Here is a 13,686-nt window from a genome sequence, read left to right on the forward strand (position 1 = left end):
TTTCAGGTATCTATCTGACATTTCAGTCTGTCCCTGAGTACTGCTCAGTACTTGTATTGTTTTAATAATTAAATTAGTTAATACTCCCAAAACACTTAGATCAGCAACTTCTACCTGAGTATTTGCTGTTATCACTCTCAGTTTAAAAACTAAGACTTGGCCTAAGGGACTAGAACAGCCATGTATGAGAAAGTCACAGGATAGGAAATTAAAGAGGAAACTAAAAAGGAAGAACAACACTAGAGAGAATATAATGTGAGCTTAATAATGTTACTACTGCAATAAAAGTAACTTTCAAAGAAATTCCTAAAATTATTTTAAAATGAATATAACAAATCTGCTTCTATCTGCTTTTTCTTCCTGAAGATTTGTACCAATGTTTTTGAATAATAGAGAGCACTCAATATTTCTCCTTACAATCGCTTCTTCTAGGAGAATTTACGTCCTCAAGTGTGGCATGCTCTATAGGTTCTCTTTGAGCCACTTATCTGGAAATACAACAAACCTGATGTTATCATTGGGTTTCACTGGACAGTTATGAGGTCAGCAGTTTATGATATGGTGAAGAAATACCTACACAATCAAAATCTCTTTCTCTCTCTCTCTTTCTACAGAGTGGTATATATGGGTAATACTTAAGATTTAGCAATGAAATCATCTCCCACAAAGGAATTTTTTCCATGTATGAGTACGCTGCACAAAAGAGAACTATAAAGTCAACTGCAAAGAGAGATAATTCTCTTGTGTAGAGGGACACGGCATTTAAGTTATCTGTAAGCATCCATCAAGGAAGTGAGATTCTGTAGGCTGAACAGTGAAACTGGTGCTCACTGGGGCCAGTCCATACGTCCAGGAAGATCCCACATGCCACGGAGCAGCTGGGCCCATGACCCATGGCCGCTGAGCCTGCGCGTCCGGAGCCTGTGCTCCGCAACGGGAGAGGCCACAACAGTGAGAGGCCCGCGTACCGAAAAAAAAAAAGTCATTTGCTTAAGATGACAAAGTATTCAAAAGCAATGAGTTAGCTGAAAGTGTTTTAATTTTTTTTCATCTCATTGATGATTTTGTGAATCATGGAATCATTTTATAACAATTTCAGGCTTGCATGGCATATTTGAGTTTTTTAGAAATTTTTAAGTTTATTTTCACCTTCAGTCCTTTCTGTTCTGTTTGATTCTAAATTCATGATTACAAATAACTATTCAATCTCCAACTTTCAGTGAAATATTTAAAAGTATATTTTCTAAAAATTAAGTTTCTAAATGCTATTTACTATCTCAGTAAGTTTTATGTACATCAGAATAATTTTAACTACAATTTTGCATTGTATCTCCTTTGATTCTTTTTAGAAAATCCTTTTTTGCTTCAATATTTTTTTCTTTTCTTTGTCTTCTTTCCTTCTACAGAAAGTATGCAAGTATACTGATATTCTTATTTTATAGATAAGGAAACAGAGCCAGAAAAGTTATGTAACTTGCCCAAGGTCACACATAACTAACTGGTGGAGCCAGGAATTGAATTCAGACAGTCTGGTTCTAGAATTCATGTTCATTGCTACTGTGCTTTATGATAGTTATTGCAGTTTTTATGTCTTATGTTTCATAACTTTCTGTAGAAAGTTTCTTCAGTTTATTAAAGTATTTTTTTAAGTTCTGCCATAATTGTTTCAAAATAAGATATTAATATTCAACAGCCATCTAGAGGATAAGTAGACAGCCTGGCAGAAATAAAACTGGTGAATTTGGAGGTGGACTGTAGCAGCACTACAACACCTACATAAGCATTAGTTCTTTTTTTTTTTGGCTTTCTATTTTGTAACAAATGCAGGTATAGTCGGTGATTGACATACTCAGCCAAGGAAGAAAAATCTAGATTTCTGGAATCATAGTTAATTTCAAGGAAAGGCATTTTTCCCTCTTTTTTTAAGTTGAGGTATACTTGACATACAACATTATTATTAGCTTCAGGTGTACAACATGTACAACAAATGATTCAATATTTGTACATATTGTTAAATAATCATTATAATAAGTCTGGTCAACATCTGTCACCATACATATAGTTTTTTTTCTTGTGATGAGCACTTTTAAGGTCTACTCTCTTAGCAACTTTCAAATACACAACACAGCATTATTACCTATAGTCGCCATGCTGTATGTTACATGTTCATGACTTACATATTTTATAACTAGAAATTTGTACCTTTTGACCCCCTTCACCCATTCGTCCCACCCTCCAATCCACCAACATTTTAAATTTTATCGTGATTTTTTTTTTCTTTCTCTGAGGAGCAGTTACTTGTCTAACTTTATTTATTTATTTTTTTTATTAGTCTCTGCTTTACAACAAAGTGAATCAGTCATACATATACATCTGTTCCCACATCCCCTCCCTCCTGCGTCTCCCTCCCTCCCACCCTCCCCATCCCACCTCTCCAGGCGGCCACAAAGCACCGAGCCGATCCCCCCGCGCCACGCGGCCACCCCCCACCAACCATCCACCCCACGCCCGGCAGTGTATACACGTCCATGCCTCTCCCCCGCCCCGTCACAGCCCCCCCCCATATCCCCAAGCCCACCCCCAGTACGTCTGTGTCTCTATTCCTGTTTTACCCCTAAGTTCTTCATGACATTTTTTTTTCTTAAATTCCATATATATGTGTTAGCATACGGTATTTGTCTTTCTCTTTCTGACTTACTTCACTCTGTATGACAGACTCTAGGTCTATCCACCTCATTACAAATAGCTCAGTTTCGTTTCTTTTTATGGCTGAGTAATATTCCATTGTTGTCTAACTTTAAAGCTAACCAGTTTTCTATTCTTTTTATTTTAAGACCCCTATTGCATTACAATTATTATCAATGCTACTACTAAATGAGTGTACTGTCTAATTAACAAAACATATTCTCTGTTATGGGGTACATCCAATTTCCTTAAACCCTTGATTTATAGAAGCTGCTTTATATAGGGTTATTTTTGTTCTTTAAAATGAAAAACTAATCCTGGGTGGCAAGAAGAATCATTTATTTTGTAGAATTTTGAGGATTATCATCCAGTGGCAATAATAATGTATCCTCATTACTTATTGTTTGAACTCATAGAATAGATCTTAACACTGCTGCTCTTGAAATGTATGTCAATTTCCTCTACATTATGTGCTTTATTGTGTAGATTTCAGAACACCGAATATACATTAAGGTTTTCCTCATCTCTATAGTTATTCGTGAAAATGGTCTTTCTTTAATAAAGGTAGTGGTGTACAGAGTGTCTATCAGGCTTTTCATATTGATTTATAAGCATTACTCCATTAATCCTCCAGGCTGACCAACAGAGTAGGTGAAATGAACTAGCTCCTTGGGGCAAGTGAGACAGAACCATGTTAAAGGTAGCTGCTTCAGGTTTTGTCAGTGGGTGGCAAGAACCAGTAGAGAGATTTAAGTGCCTTAAAATATTCCTGAAATGACAGTATTAGAGTACTTGGAAAATAAAATTTGAAGGTAAGGTGAAGTAATAATAGAGTAATGCCCTTATGACTTGTACCATCCTCTGTCCATTAAATTATTATCTACATGGAGCCTCTCCTACTCTATCCATTTCAGTGAAGATCAAGGCATGGCTGTCATATAAACAATTATGCAAAACTTTGGAACAAAGCTCATGGGTCATACCCATTTTTCACTTGATATATTTAAAAATGTACTTTGACATTGGTTATTTTCTGCTTTTATCACTAAGGATCAAACTCAATTATTTAAACTCACATTTTAGGATATGGAAGCAAGAGTGGGCATACAGAATATGTGCTAGGGTGTGATGCCCAAAATAACAAATTTGATGCTAATTCTTTTTTATCTGAGTTATATATAATAATGCTAACCTACTTATTGTTAATAAGTATCACTGTATGACTTATTAGAGAATAAATTTAGGTAAAATCAGTGTTACTAAGAAATAGAGAATATCTGTGACAGAGGGTAAACACAACTTGTACTTATTTCTTACTGGTTGAGATCAGTCTTTTACCATGATATTTATTATTTCAAGATATGTTAATTCAAGATATGTTGCCATATACTTAATTACTTCCTGACTATTTTGCTAAAGCAACTGAAATATTAATTTGGGGTCAGAGTTACAGAATAGTATTTGAATACTCTATCAGACTCTATATCTTTTCTGCAATAATTTATGGAGATTTCTCTTAGAGAGAGTAAGTTAACATTTCTAAAAACAGGGGCTGGCTTTTTTAAAAAGTTACTAAAACCTAACATTCAATCATGAAACTTTATCAAGTCTGTATTACAAGTTATAATTAATCAAAAAAATTTTACTGCCAGCTAGAAGTTGTTGCTGAAGTTTCAGTAGCAAGTGTTTTCATTTATTAAAGGATTTTCATATTTGTTTCTCTGGAATATTTATTTATTTTTAAATGTCCATCTAATAGCAGTTCTACATCCCTCAGCTTCCCCCTTTCACATAAAGTGAATTCCTGTGTGGTTAATAATTATTAAGAGTACAAGGACTTAGGAAGGCCACGGTGGCTTAAAGTTGGAGCTATTCCTGGCTAGCAGAGCTGTACTAACTGAATACGTCCTCCTTCCAGATCTCCAACTGTGTCTTCGCAGTTTCTAACCATGCCTTTCTATTCCACCCTTCCTCAATATTTTTTATCTTTCCACTCCCACGCCCTTTCTCATTGGCATCTTATCTATTCCCACAACTCCGACTGCCATCTGTTGATATCTTCCTAATCTGTATCTTCAATATAGACTTCTATTCTGATTTTCAGACTTGTAAATTTAATGCTCACAAGCACCTCAAATTCAATGTTCTGTTCCCAACCGACCACTTACTACTGCAACTCCCTCTTCCGATTCTACCTTTCTTGTTCTTTTGCAAGTAAGTACCATTTACCCACACGGCCTCCCAATACCCATTCTAATATCCATTGTAAGACCACTTAATTTCTCTCATTAGCAATGTTTAATTAGTCATTGGTTTGACTGCTTATATATCCTAAAAATATTTGTTTCTACATTTCACATCTTTGGGTCAGCCTCTTATTATTTCTTGCATGGACTAACATGGACTTTCTCAACCTTGACACTATTGACATTTTGGCCTGAATAATTCTTTGCTGTGTCAGGCTGTCCATGCACTGTAGTACGTTTGGAAGCATCTCTGGCCTCTACCCAATAGATGCTAGCAGCATCCCCCATGGCCAGTTGTATAAATGAAAAATGTGTCTAGATGTTGATAATTGTCCCCTGTGGGGCAAAATCACCCCCCACTGAGAATGACTGGACTAATACAACTGCATCCTAACTTGTTACCATGTTGTTAGCTTTCTGCAATCCATCTTCCACCAAAGTGAATTATCCAAAATTAACTTATGACCCAAACTCCCGTTTAAAACCCTTTAGTGACTCCACATTGCTTAAAGAAAAGTAAAAACGTTTTCAAGCCATTTATTGCCTCACTAATCCATTTCCTTTTGGCCTGTAAGTATTTCTGAAAGAGACAAGAGTTAACCCCAAAATCTTTGTATTTAATATTTTCATGATGTAGACAGGTACATTCTAACATTCTCTTTGCTAATATTTAATCACAACTTTTAGGTAGCTTTAAGTAAATTTGGAAAGATATTTAATTATCCCAACTCTTCCTGTCCTTGATTTCTTGTATTATATTTCTATATAGTTGGACCAAACAGAAAACCTTGGTACAGTAAGAAGGCAGCACATTCATTTAAATTGTTGTTAATGAAGAAGCTCACCCAGAAAAAGGAAATCAAAACATAGGCTGCAAGCTGTTAATTGTAATTCCTATTCTTCTTCCCAAATTGGAAAAAAAAAAACCAGAGAAACAAAAACAACTGCCCTACAGAAAGAACAGCATATATTTCAATGGACAATTCAGAAGCACCTGCATTAGTCAGAAATGCCATGGCAATAACCTGACCTATTGTTAGAAATCTAGCAAGTACATTTTTCATTGTTTCCCAGTGGGACTTCATGCCAACCAGTATTGATTGTGAGAGTTTCAAACTTCTATTAGACCTTTCTCGTCTCTTAGATGATAATTATTTTAGCTCAACAATAAGACAATTTGGAATGTGAAAATAAATTGATGTAGGCTGGGTTCAATGGCGCAATACTTGAGCAAACCTCATTTGAGTTATGTTCTTTCTCATTTGATGTCAGAGCATAAAATCTCAATACAGGTGTTTATGTAAGACTTTACATTATTGTACATGTTATTACATATGATTTCTGCTTGCTTTTGGAAATCACTGTTTTATTTTTTTTAGAAGTATCATATGTTCAGTGTACCATTAGGACTTAATATGACTCAAATCAATTGAATAATATCAAGAGTTCATATGAATGTAGTAGACATACTGTGATGTAAAGTGGGATTCAAGGTAGATGGAAAAGAAGGAGCAAACACTGGCAAAGGTTGTATGGGGAGGAATGAAACTAGGATGTAACTGGGTCTTGGTAGTAGGTAGAGTTTTATTTCTTTGAGATAGAGACTAGCATAGACTGTTTTAACTTGTTTCCTCTAATGCAGCATCTGTAAAAAGCTACAGCAAACTATCAGTTCCTTAGTACCTGGAAACTTCACTAAAACTTTGATAAATACAGTGTAGTAGTTTAAAAGTGGACCCTGGAGTCAGACTGTTTAGACTCCAGTTCCAGCTGTACAACTTGCTAGAATGTGGTGTTGGGTAATCAGTGCCTGAGCTTTCTCATCTGAAAAATGGGCTGGATAATAACGCCACTTATCCCATGAAGCTGTGATATTAAATTTATAACCCATGTAAAGTACTTAGAAAAATGCCTGCCATCAAGTAGCCATCCAATGAACGTTGCCTATTATAATCCAGCACATAATAAATCTCATAAATCTAAAAGACAAGGACAAAACAGGTAGCATCTTAATAGTCAATCTCACATGGTTGAGGCAAACACTACCTAATACAAGCTGCAATGACTTTCTTCAAAGAAATGTTGTCTTCCCATCTGTTTTATCTTTTTTTAGACCTCTGTTTCATCTTCATGTGAAAAGTTCTAGTACTCAGTTCCTTCCCAGTTTACCTTATGGTTATGGTGTCTTTAATACTTGGCCTAGTTTAGAGCTTGAAATAAGAGGAAATAAAAGCAGTTACATCTTTTAATTCTGAAGGTCTTCTGTGATGGCTTTCATATATGACTAACATGTAACATGTCCTCATTTTTCCAGAAAAGTTTGGCCAAAGGAAGGTGGATTTGTCTGCTATGTTTACTTACTTTCAGCACATAATTTCTCCTTTTGCTATTTCTATTTTGCTTTGTTCTAAATCATCTCTTTCTCCCTTGTTTCCTATCACAAAATAACACGTTATTCTTTTTCACTAATTTGACATTTTGCCATGCTTATTAGGTAAATGTTATTTATAGAATTTGGAAGCTCTTGCTTGATGTCCTAAAGACTTCAGGAGAAAGGTACTATGGAAAATATTACTGTTGTTATTATTAACAATAGCAATAATAGCAGACTACAGCTGTGAAAGAACTGGGAGAAAATGAAACCAAGTGTTTTTGCAGATATTTTAGGGTTCACACAGCAAAAGCTTAGAAATATGCCTCCTGCTGTATTTAGGGCCAAATCAAACCTGTCTCTCAATTTATGTTAATTGTGTCTGAAAATCCAGTCCCCAAGGCCTTGGTCTTTTCATTCTCTCATTTAGAATTCATTCTCTTGCACTGGATAGTAATTACTGGCCAATGTCCTGACCACCCAGCTGCGTTCCAGCGATGGTACCTAGCTTTTGCATTCCCATCTTCTGCTGAGGTGAGCACTCTTTCCTGCTGCTTAGTGATCGTTAAATCATCTGCAAAGATGCAAATGTTTTACTCCTTAGTGCAGAAGGAGCTAGCAGTGTAAGTCTTCTTTTTTTTGCAGAATGCAAGTAAACCACAAATGAATAGGAAATGAATTAAACTTCTCTGGATCCAGAGAAATAAAGATTGAATTTTAAGGTCCAGATCATATGGCCAGGGAAGGCATCTCTGCTGCTTTCCACAAATTCTTCTACATAATGCTCTGAACAAGTGCTAAATGGCTAAGGGCAGAGATTTCATCTTCCTTAAATAAAATGAACGAGGGATTGAAAAGCCAAATATAAGTCACTTCAAGAATCACTTATTGTAGAGTCTGAAGTTCTGTCTTTGAATTGACAACTTCCCTTCACTCTACCATCTGTAACTTATACACAAGCATTAGGTAGAATCATTAATGTTCATTCAGTGTGACCTACTGGCAACAGGCATAATTGTAAGGTTGTGCTAAAAGTGTGCCTTTAAAGGCCTCACTTCTTTATTTAATTTATAATTCTTTTTCATCTTTCAAACTTCTTCAAAGAAAAACTTAGTTCTCAGCTAGCCATAAGATTGGGAATTTAAACGAATGGTTAAGCTCATACACAGCAAACTATAAGTGTCTACAAATAAAACGTAGGTATCCGCATTTTGAGATTGGTCAGTGAAGCCACTTCTCGTGAAATAACATTTTTGAACACAGTAGATATCGTCATTTTTGACATACTTAGTGATGAGAAATTTTGAGTAGGAAGAGCTTTCAATTCTACTCTTCAAAGAAAATCACCAAGGGACGAAGCTACTTCTTAGAGCTAAAGATGTCTCTGTCTTACGACTCTGGAACCTTGAATTTAATATATTAATATTAATTATGGATATCAAAGATGATAGTATAAGAGTGAGAAAGTGAAATATCCATTTATCTAAAGAGTAAAAGTTACATTAAGTGATAATTATTTACTGTTATTTTCCAAGAAATTGTTCAGCTATTTCAACCTATGTAAATCATAGTTTTGATGGGAAAATAATATTTTTTTAGCATCTACCTAAGGTGGGATGAGGTTCCTGGCTCTTTAGAGCTGCATTGTCCAGTATGGTACAAGTTGTCATTTATGGCTATTGAGCACTTGAAATGTAGCTGGTCCACACTGAGATGTGCTGATAGTATATAATAGATACTGGATTTCAAAGATTTCGTTTAAAAAAAAAGTAAAATATATCATTAATAATTTTTATATTTTAAATGTTAAAATAATACTTTGGATATAATGGATTAAATAAAATGCATTATGAAAATTAATTTCATCTGTTCCTCTTTACATTTTTAGGGAACATTGAACAGTTTCAAAACAAAAATTTCAAACTACATCTCTCACATTCCACTTCTACTGGATTGTGCTGCTTCAGAGAATTAAGCATCATTAGCAGAGGGGGTGCCAGGAGTATGGAATGAAGAGGACAATATGTGGTCTCTTCCCAAATCTGTCCCCTTTTTCTGGTATCTGAGCAGTATGGAGAGAGAAATATGGATAGGAGCAGAGAGTCAAGTTTTCACAAGGAACTTTGAGGACATAGTCATCCCTGCTTGGGAACCACTATAAAGACAAAATAGAAGTGAGGAGGATTTTCTCATTTCACTTTAGAGCATCTGAGATGGCTTCTTTCGGGTGCAGCAGCTGGGGGAGCCCACTGGATGTGGTAATCTATCCAGACGCCTGGAGGAAGATGGCCAATGCTAGTCAGACACAACAAAGTCCAGTGTACAAGTGTCAGAGAAGCAGCAGCACCTGGGGGAAGCTGACTTTCTGTATATACCCAAGAGCCTACTGAAGAACATCAGACTTTGTGGAGGACTGCACGAGTGATTTGGGAGGATGTTATCAAGAGCCGGATTCTTATTACTATTGCATCTCTCCATTTGTACCTGTAAACTAGTGAAGACTGGGAAAAACAGCATTCCCCAGATTTATTCTTAGTGACAAAAGTTAGGAGAAATATTCAGCTTTGAATTTTAATCACCACCTATTTATAACTGTTTTTTAAACAATTTTGTTCAATTATTATTGTTTTTCAGAGCTACTAGCTTCTATTTTAAGATTAACCTTTAATTTTAGAATACATGTTGAATTTTTTTAATGACTGAAGGTTTATTTGTGTATAAGTGTTTGGGAAAACCCGTTTCTCTCCATGGATTCATTCTGCTTCATTTCGTTTCCCAGTGCTGGGGCTGGTTTGCAGACTTGTATTTTTGTTTGTGTAAGAACCAATTTTTATAATAAATTCCCACTCTCCTCCTTGTGGTTCTGTTTCTGTAACTGGACCCTGACGGTTGCAAGTAGTTCAATTAAAGCCACTCCATGCAGCTCCTCCAAATGCTGCCTTTCTGAATGGGAGGGAGACAGTAGCTGGAGGTGTTGACTGTCTCTTTGGGTACAATGGGGAAGAGTCAGAAAACGAGGATATGGCCATATTTTTGCTAGTCCTCTAAATCTAGAGCTAGGTGATTGATTTTGTTTCTGCAAGAGCACTTACAACCTTCAGCTGTGGCTAAGAATTTGGAAGCCACCAAAGGAGACAATGTTCTCAAGAACAGAAGTAAAGTTTCCACTGAACTTACGAAGAATAAGCCAACAGAATAAATTTACTGAAAAATACAGGTTGTCTACTGTGTTTTGCTTGTTTTTGTGTTGTTTATTTAATCACGTTTATTTGAAAATTGACTCCTATATGACAATCCATTCTGTTGAGTTTATTGTTAAAAGAGCAGGAATGATTAATGACTCCAGTGAAATTATGGATTCCTATTGTTACTAGGCTAATACAGTAAGTCCCAACTAAATCTTATAATGTATGATACATATATATATGGCGTTCTTTGGGATATAGATGATTGTGTAAACGCTTATTCTATGAAGTTTGTCTTCTGGACTAAATCAACATCAGATCACAAAATAAATAAAAAGGTAAATACTTTAAATTTTGTTATGGCCTTTCTCCAAAGGGAAAAAAAAAGAATAACTTTAAATATTGCTTCTCCATAAAACAACAAGAAATGTTGGCTAATTTGCATAAATTGAGTAGTATTGATACAATCGGACTTACGGCAAAATTACTACTCTTTTTAAATAAATATAATTATATTGCTCTGATTTATTATCATCTATTGACAAGGAATGACTATTCCACAATCTTCTAAACTTTTAAATATGTACTTTGTAATAGATATATTTATGTTCTATGTATATGTATATGATTTATATATCATCAATGATAATAACAAATATGAAGTATAAATTCCTTACTGGGTACCTGATATTGGGCTAAGTTTGAACCCTAAGAGATGAGTAATATTATTACCCTGATTTGACAAATGAAGAAACTGAAATACAAAGAAGTTAAATAATTTATCCACAATGACATGGCTAATACAGGAAGGGGCCAGAATTTGAATGCAAACAGGTTAGCTCTTAACTTCTATCCTATATTGGTAATATATGTAGAACTATTTGAAGATTGGTGGCTCTGGCTGACATTCATTGTTTTGGATGACCTGTTTCCTGTTCCCAGGAAAATTTGTTCATTTGGTAAGAGTTCTTTGGCAAATGACTCTTCCACTGTATACAGTCAAGGTGGGGCTGTCAATCCAGGTTATTTTCCGCCTTCTCTACAACTAAATTATGGCCAAATGCTCTTTTTTTCCGAAAATACAATTCTTAAGCAGAATGGCACAAGGCAGAGAAGTGATTGGATCTGAGCTATGTCCATGGTAATTCCTTGTAGAAAACCCTCCATTACTTCTCAGGACACATACTCCTGAGGGTGTCCCTGGTTCCTCTTTCCTGAGGCCTAATTTTTCAGCTTCTCTTTTAGTATTGTTTGCTCTTTCATGTTTTTATTTTATCCTTTTGTTTGTTTTTGCTGTATTTAGTTGTAGTTGCTTTCAGCTAATGAAGAATTCTAACAGAGAGGTATGAATCCATAACTTTGGATACTCCAGAATAGTTATGTTCTAAACATTCTGCCCTGCTGTGTCCCTAAGTACTTGAAATCTCGATATTCCTATTTTGACAGCTGGATATCCAATTGTATTTCCAGTTATCATGTTGTGCTTAAAGAACCAGGGCAATCATTGTACTTGGTTAGACTGACCTCTTTTTGGTTGTTGTTTTGGAAAATGTGGTCACTTTGAGTAGACTGTCCTTGAATAATGAGTAGCCACATTAATTGTATTATATTAATTTATTGGGCTTCATGAGCTTTTGTTTTGTTAAGTTTCCTTTATTGATTCCAGCTCCAAATTCTATTCCTGTGGCCTGTTGTGCCTTTCACATCTAAGGGCTCAAAAGCAATAGATTTTTTGGCATTACTTAAAAAACTGAGATACACTTCACATACCTTTGCATAAAGTTTACCCTTTTAAAGTGTACAATTCAGTGTTTGTTTGTTTTTTTTAGTGTATGCATAAGATTGTGCAACCATCATTATTATCTAATTCCAGAATATTTTCCCCACTCCAAAAAGAAACACTGCTCCCATTAGCAGTCACTTCTCAGGCTCCTTTCCCCCTAGCTTCTGGAAATCACTCTTTCACATTCAACTCATCTGTACTGTTTAAATATCAAAAAGTATTCCTTTTATAAGATAACTTTTTTTTATTCACTCAATCTATACTAAGTGTTTAGTATTCTCTATTTTTATCCACAGACTTTACAATAAAAACAAGACAAAATGTATTTGTGTCCTCCTAGCTATCGAGAGAAAATAGCTACAAGACATTTAACCCATGTTTTTCAGACATCCTTAATTCTCTATTTTTAGTATTAATTTGTTTCTAAGTCTGAGAAATTGCAGTCTTATGCTTACATTTTATCCATATCTGGGCAAGTTAAAAAAGGAAATAGATTGAAAGGATATGCAAGGTCAGATTCCATAATCTTCCACAGAATCATTTGTCCTTTTCCATCCTCCAATCACACTTCCTTATCATAAAATAGATAAGAAAAACCTCATCTTTAATTAAGCAATTGGAAGGAATTTGAAATTCCCTTGAATATATGCTATTTCTCATGGCCTTCCTAATATCATATCTGAAAAAAAGAAAAGTTTTCTTACTATGTGCTTTGTACTAAAGAAGCAGTTAAGAACCACTACATAATGATGTCTATTTACCCAAGAACAGATATTAAGTAATAATTAATGTTCTCATCTGTCTTATTCTAGAAAAGATCTTAAGTAGCTATATTTTTCAGTTTAGTAATTTTGACTCCAGTGGCCATTGTTCTTAGGCAGTATATCAACTCCTGCTTCTCAAAAGACCTCCAGAGGTCTTGGGAAGTAGAAATCCGACTGGTTAAGAACTCAGGCTCTGGAGTCAGCCTGCCTGGAGTCAAATCCCACCTTTATTCTTACTAGCCATGTGAACACAGGTAAGTCACTTAACCTCTTTGTGTCTGTTTCCTTATGTATAAAATGGGAGTAACACAACCTACCTCAAACATTTTTTTTATCAGTGGATGAGATCATAAAAATAAAGTTCTTAAAAGAGTGAGTGATACATTCCTATGAATCATTTAAAGCTAGCAATTCATATGAACTGGAGCTATCCTTCTTCAGCTCACCAACCCAATGATTGAGACAGCAACAGTTTAATTAAAATACATCCAAGCAGACTCCCTATGAAAGATTAATGGAAGATTATTTCATTGAAATTATAATCGTAACAGCTCTAAATTGTTGAACTATTCAGTGCCAACATGTTGATATGTCCTTTACTTGTTTGTTTTTCTGTTCAATATCTCAGCAACCTGTGAGTTAGGTAGTCTTT

Source organism: Mesoplodon bidens (assembly GCF_964165515.1).
Source record: "Mesoplodon bidens genome assembly, chromosome: 6".
In the NCBI taxonomy this organism is placed as follows: Eukaryota; Metazoa; Chordata; class Mammalia; order Artiodactyla; family Ziphiidae; genus Mesoplodon; species Mesoplodon bidens.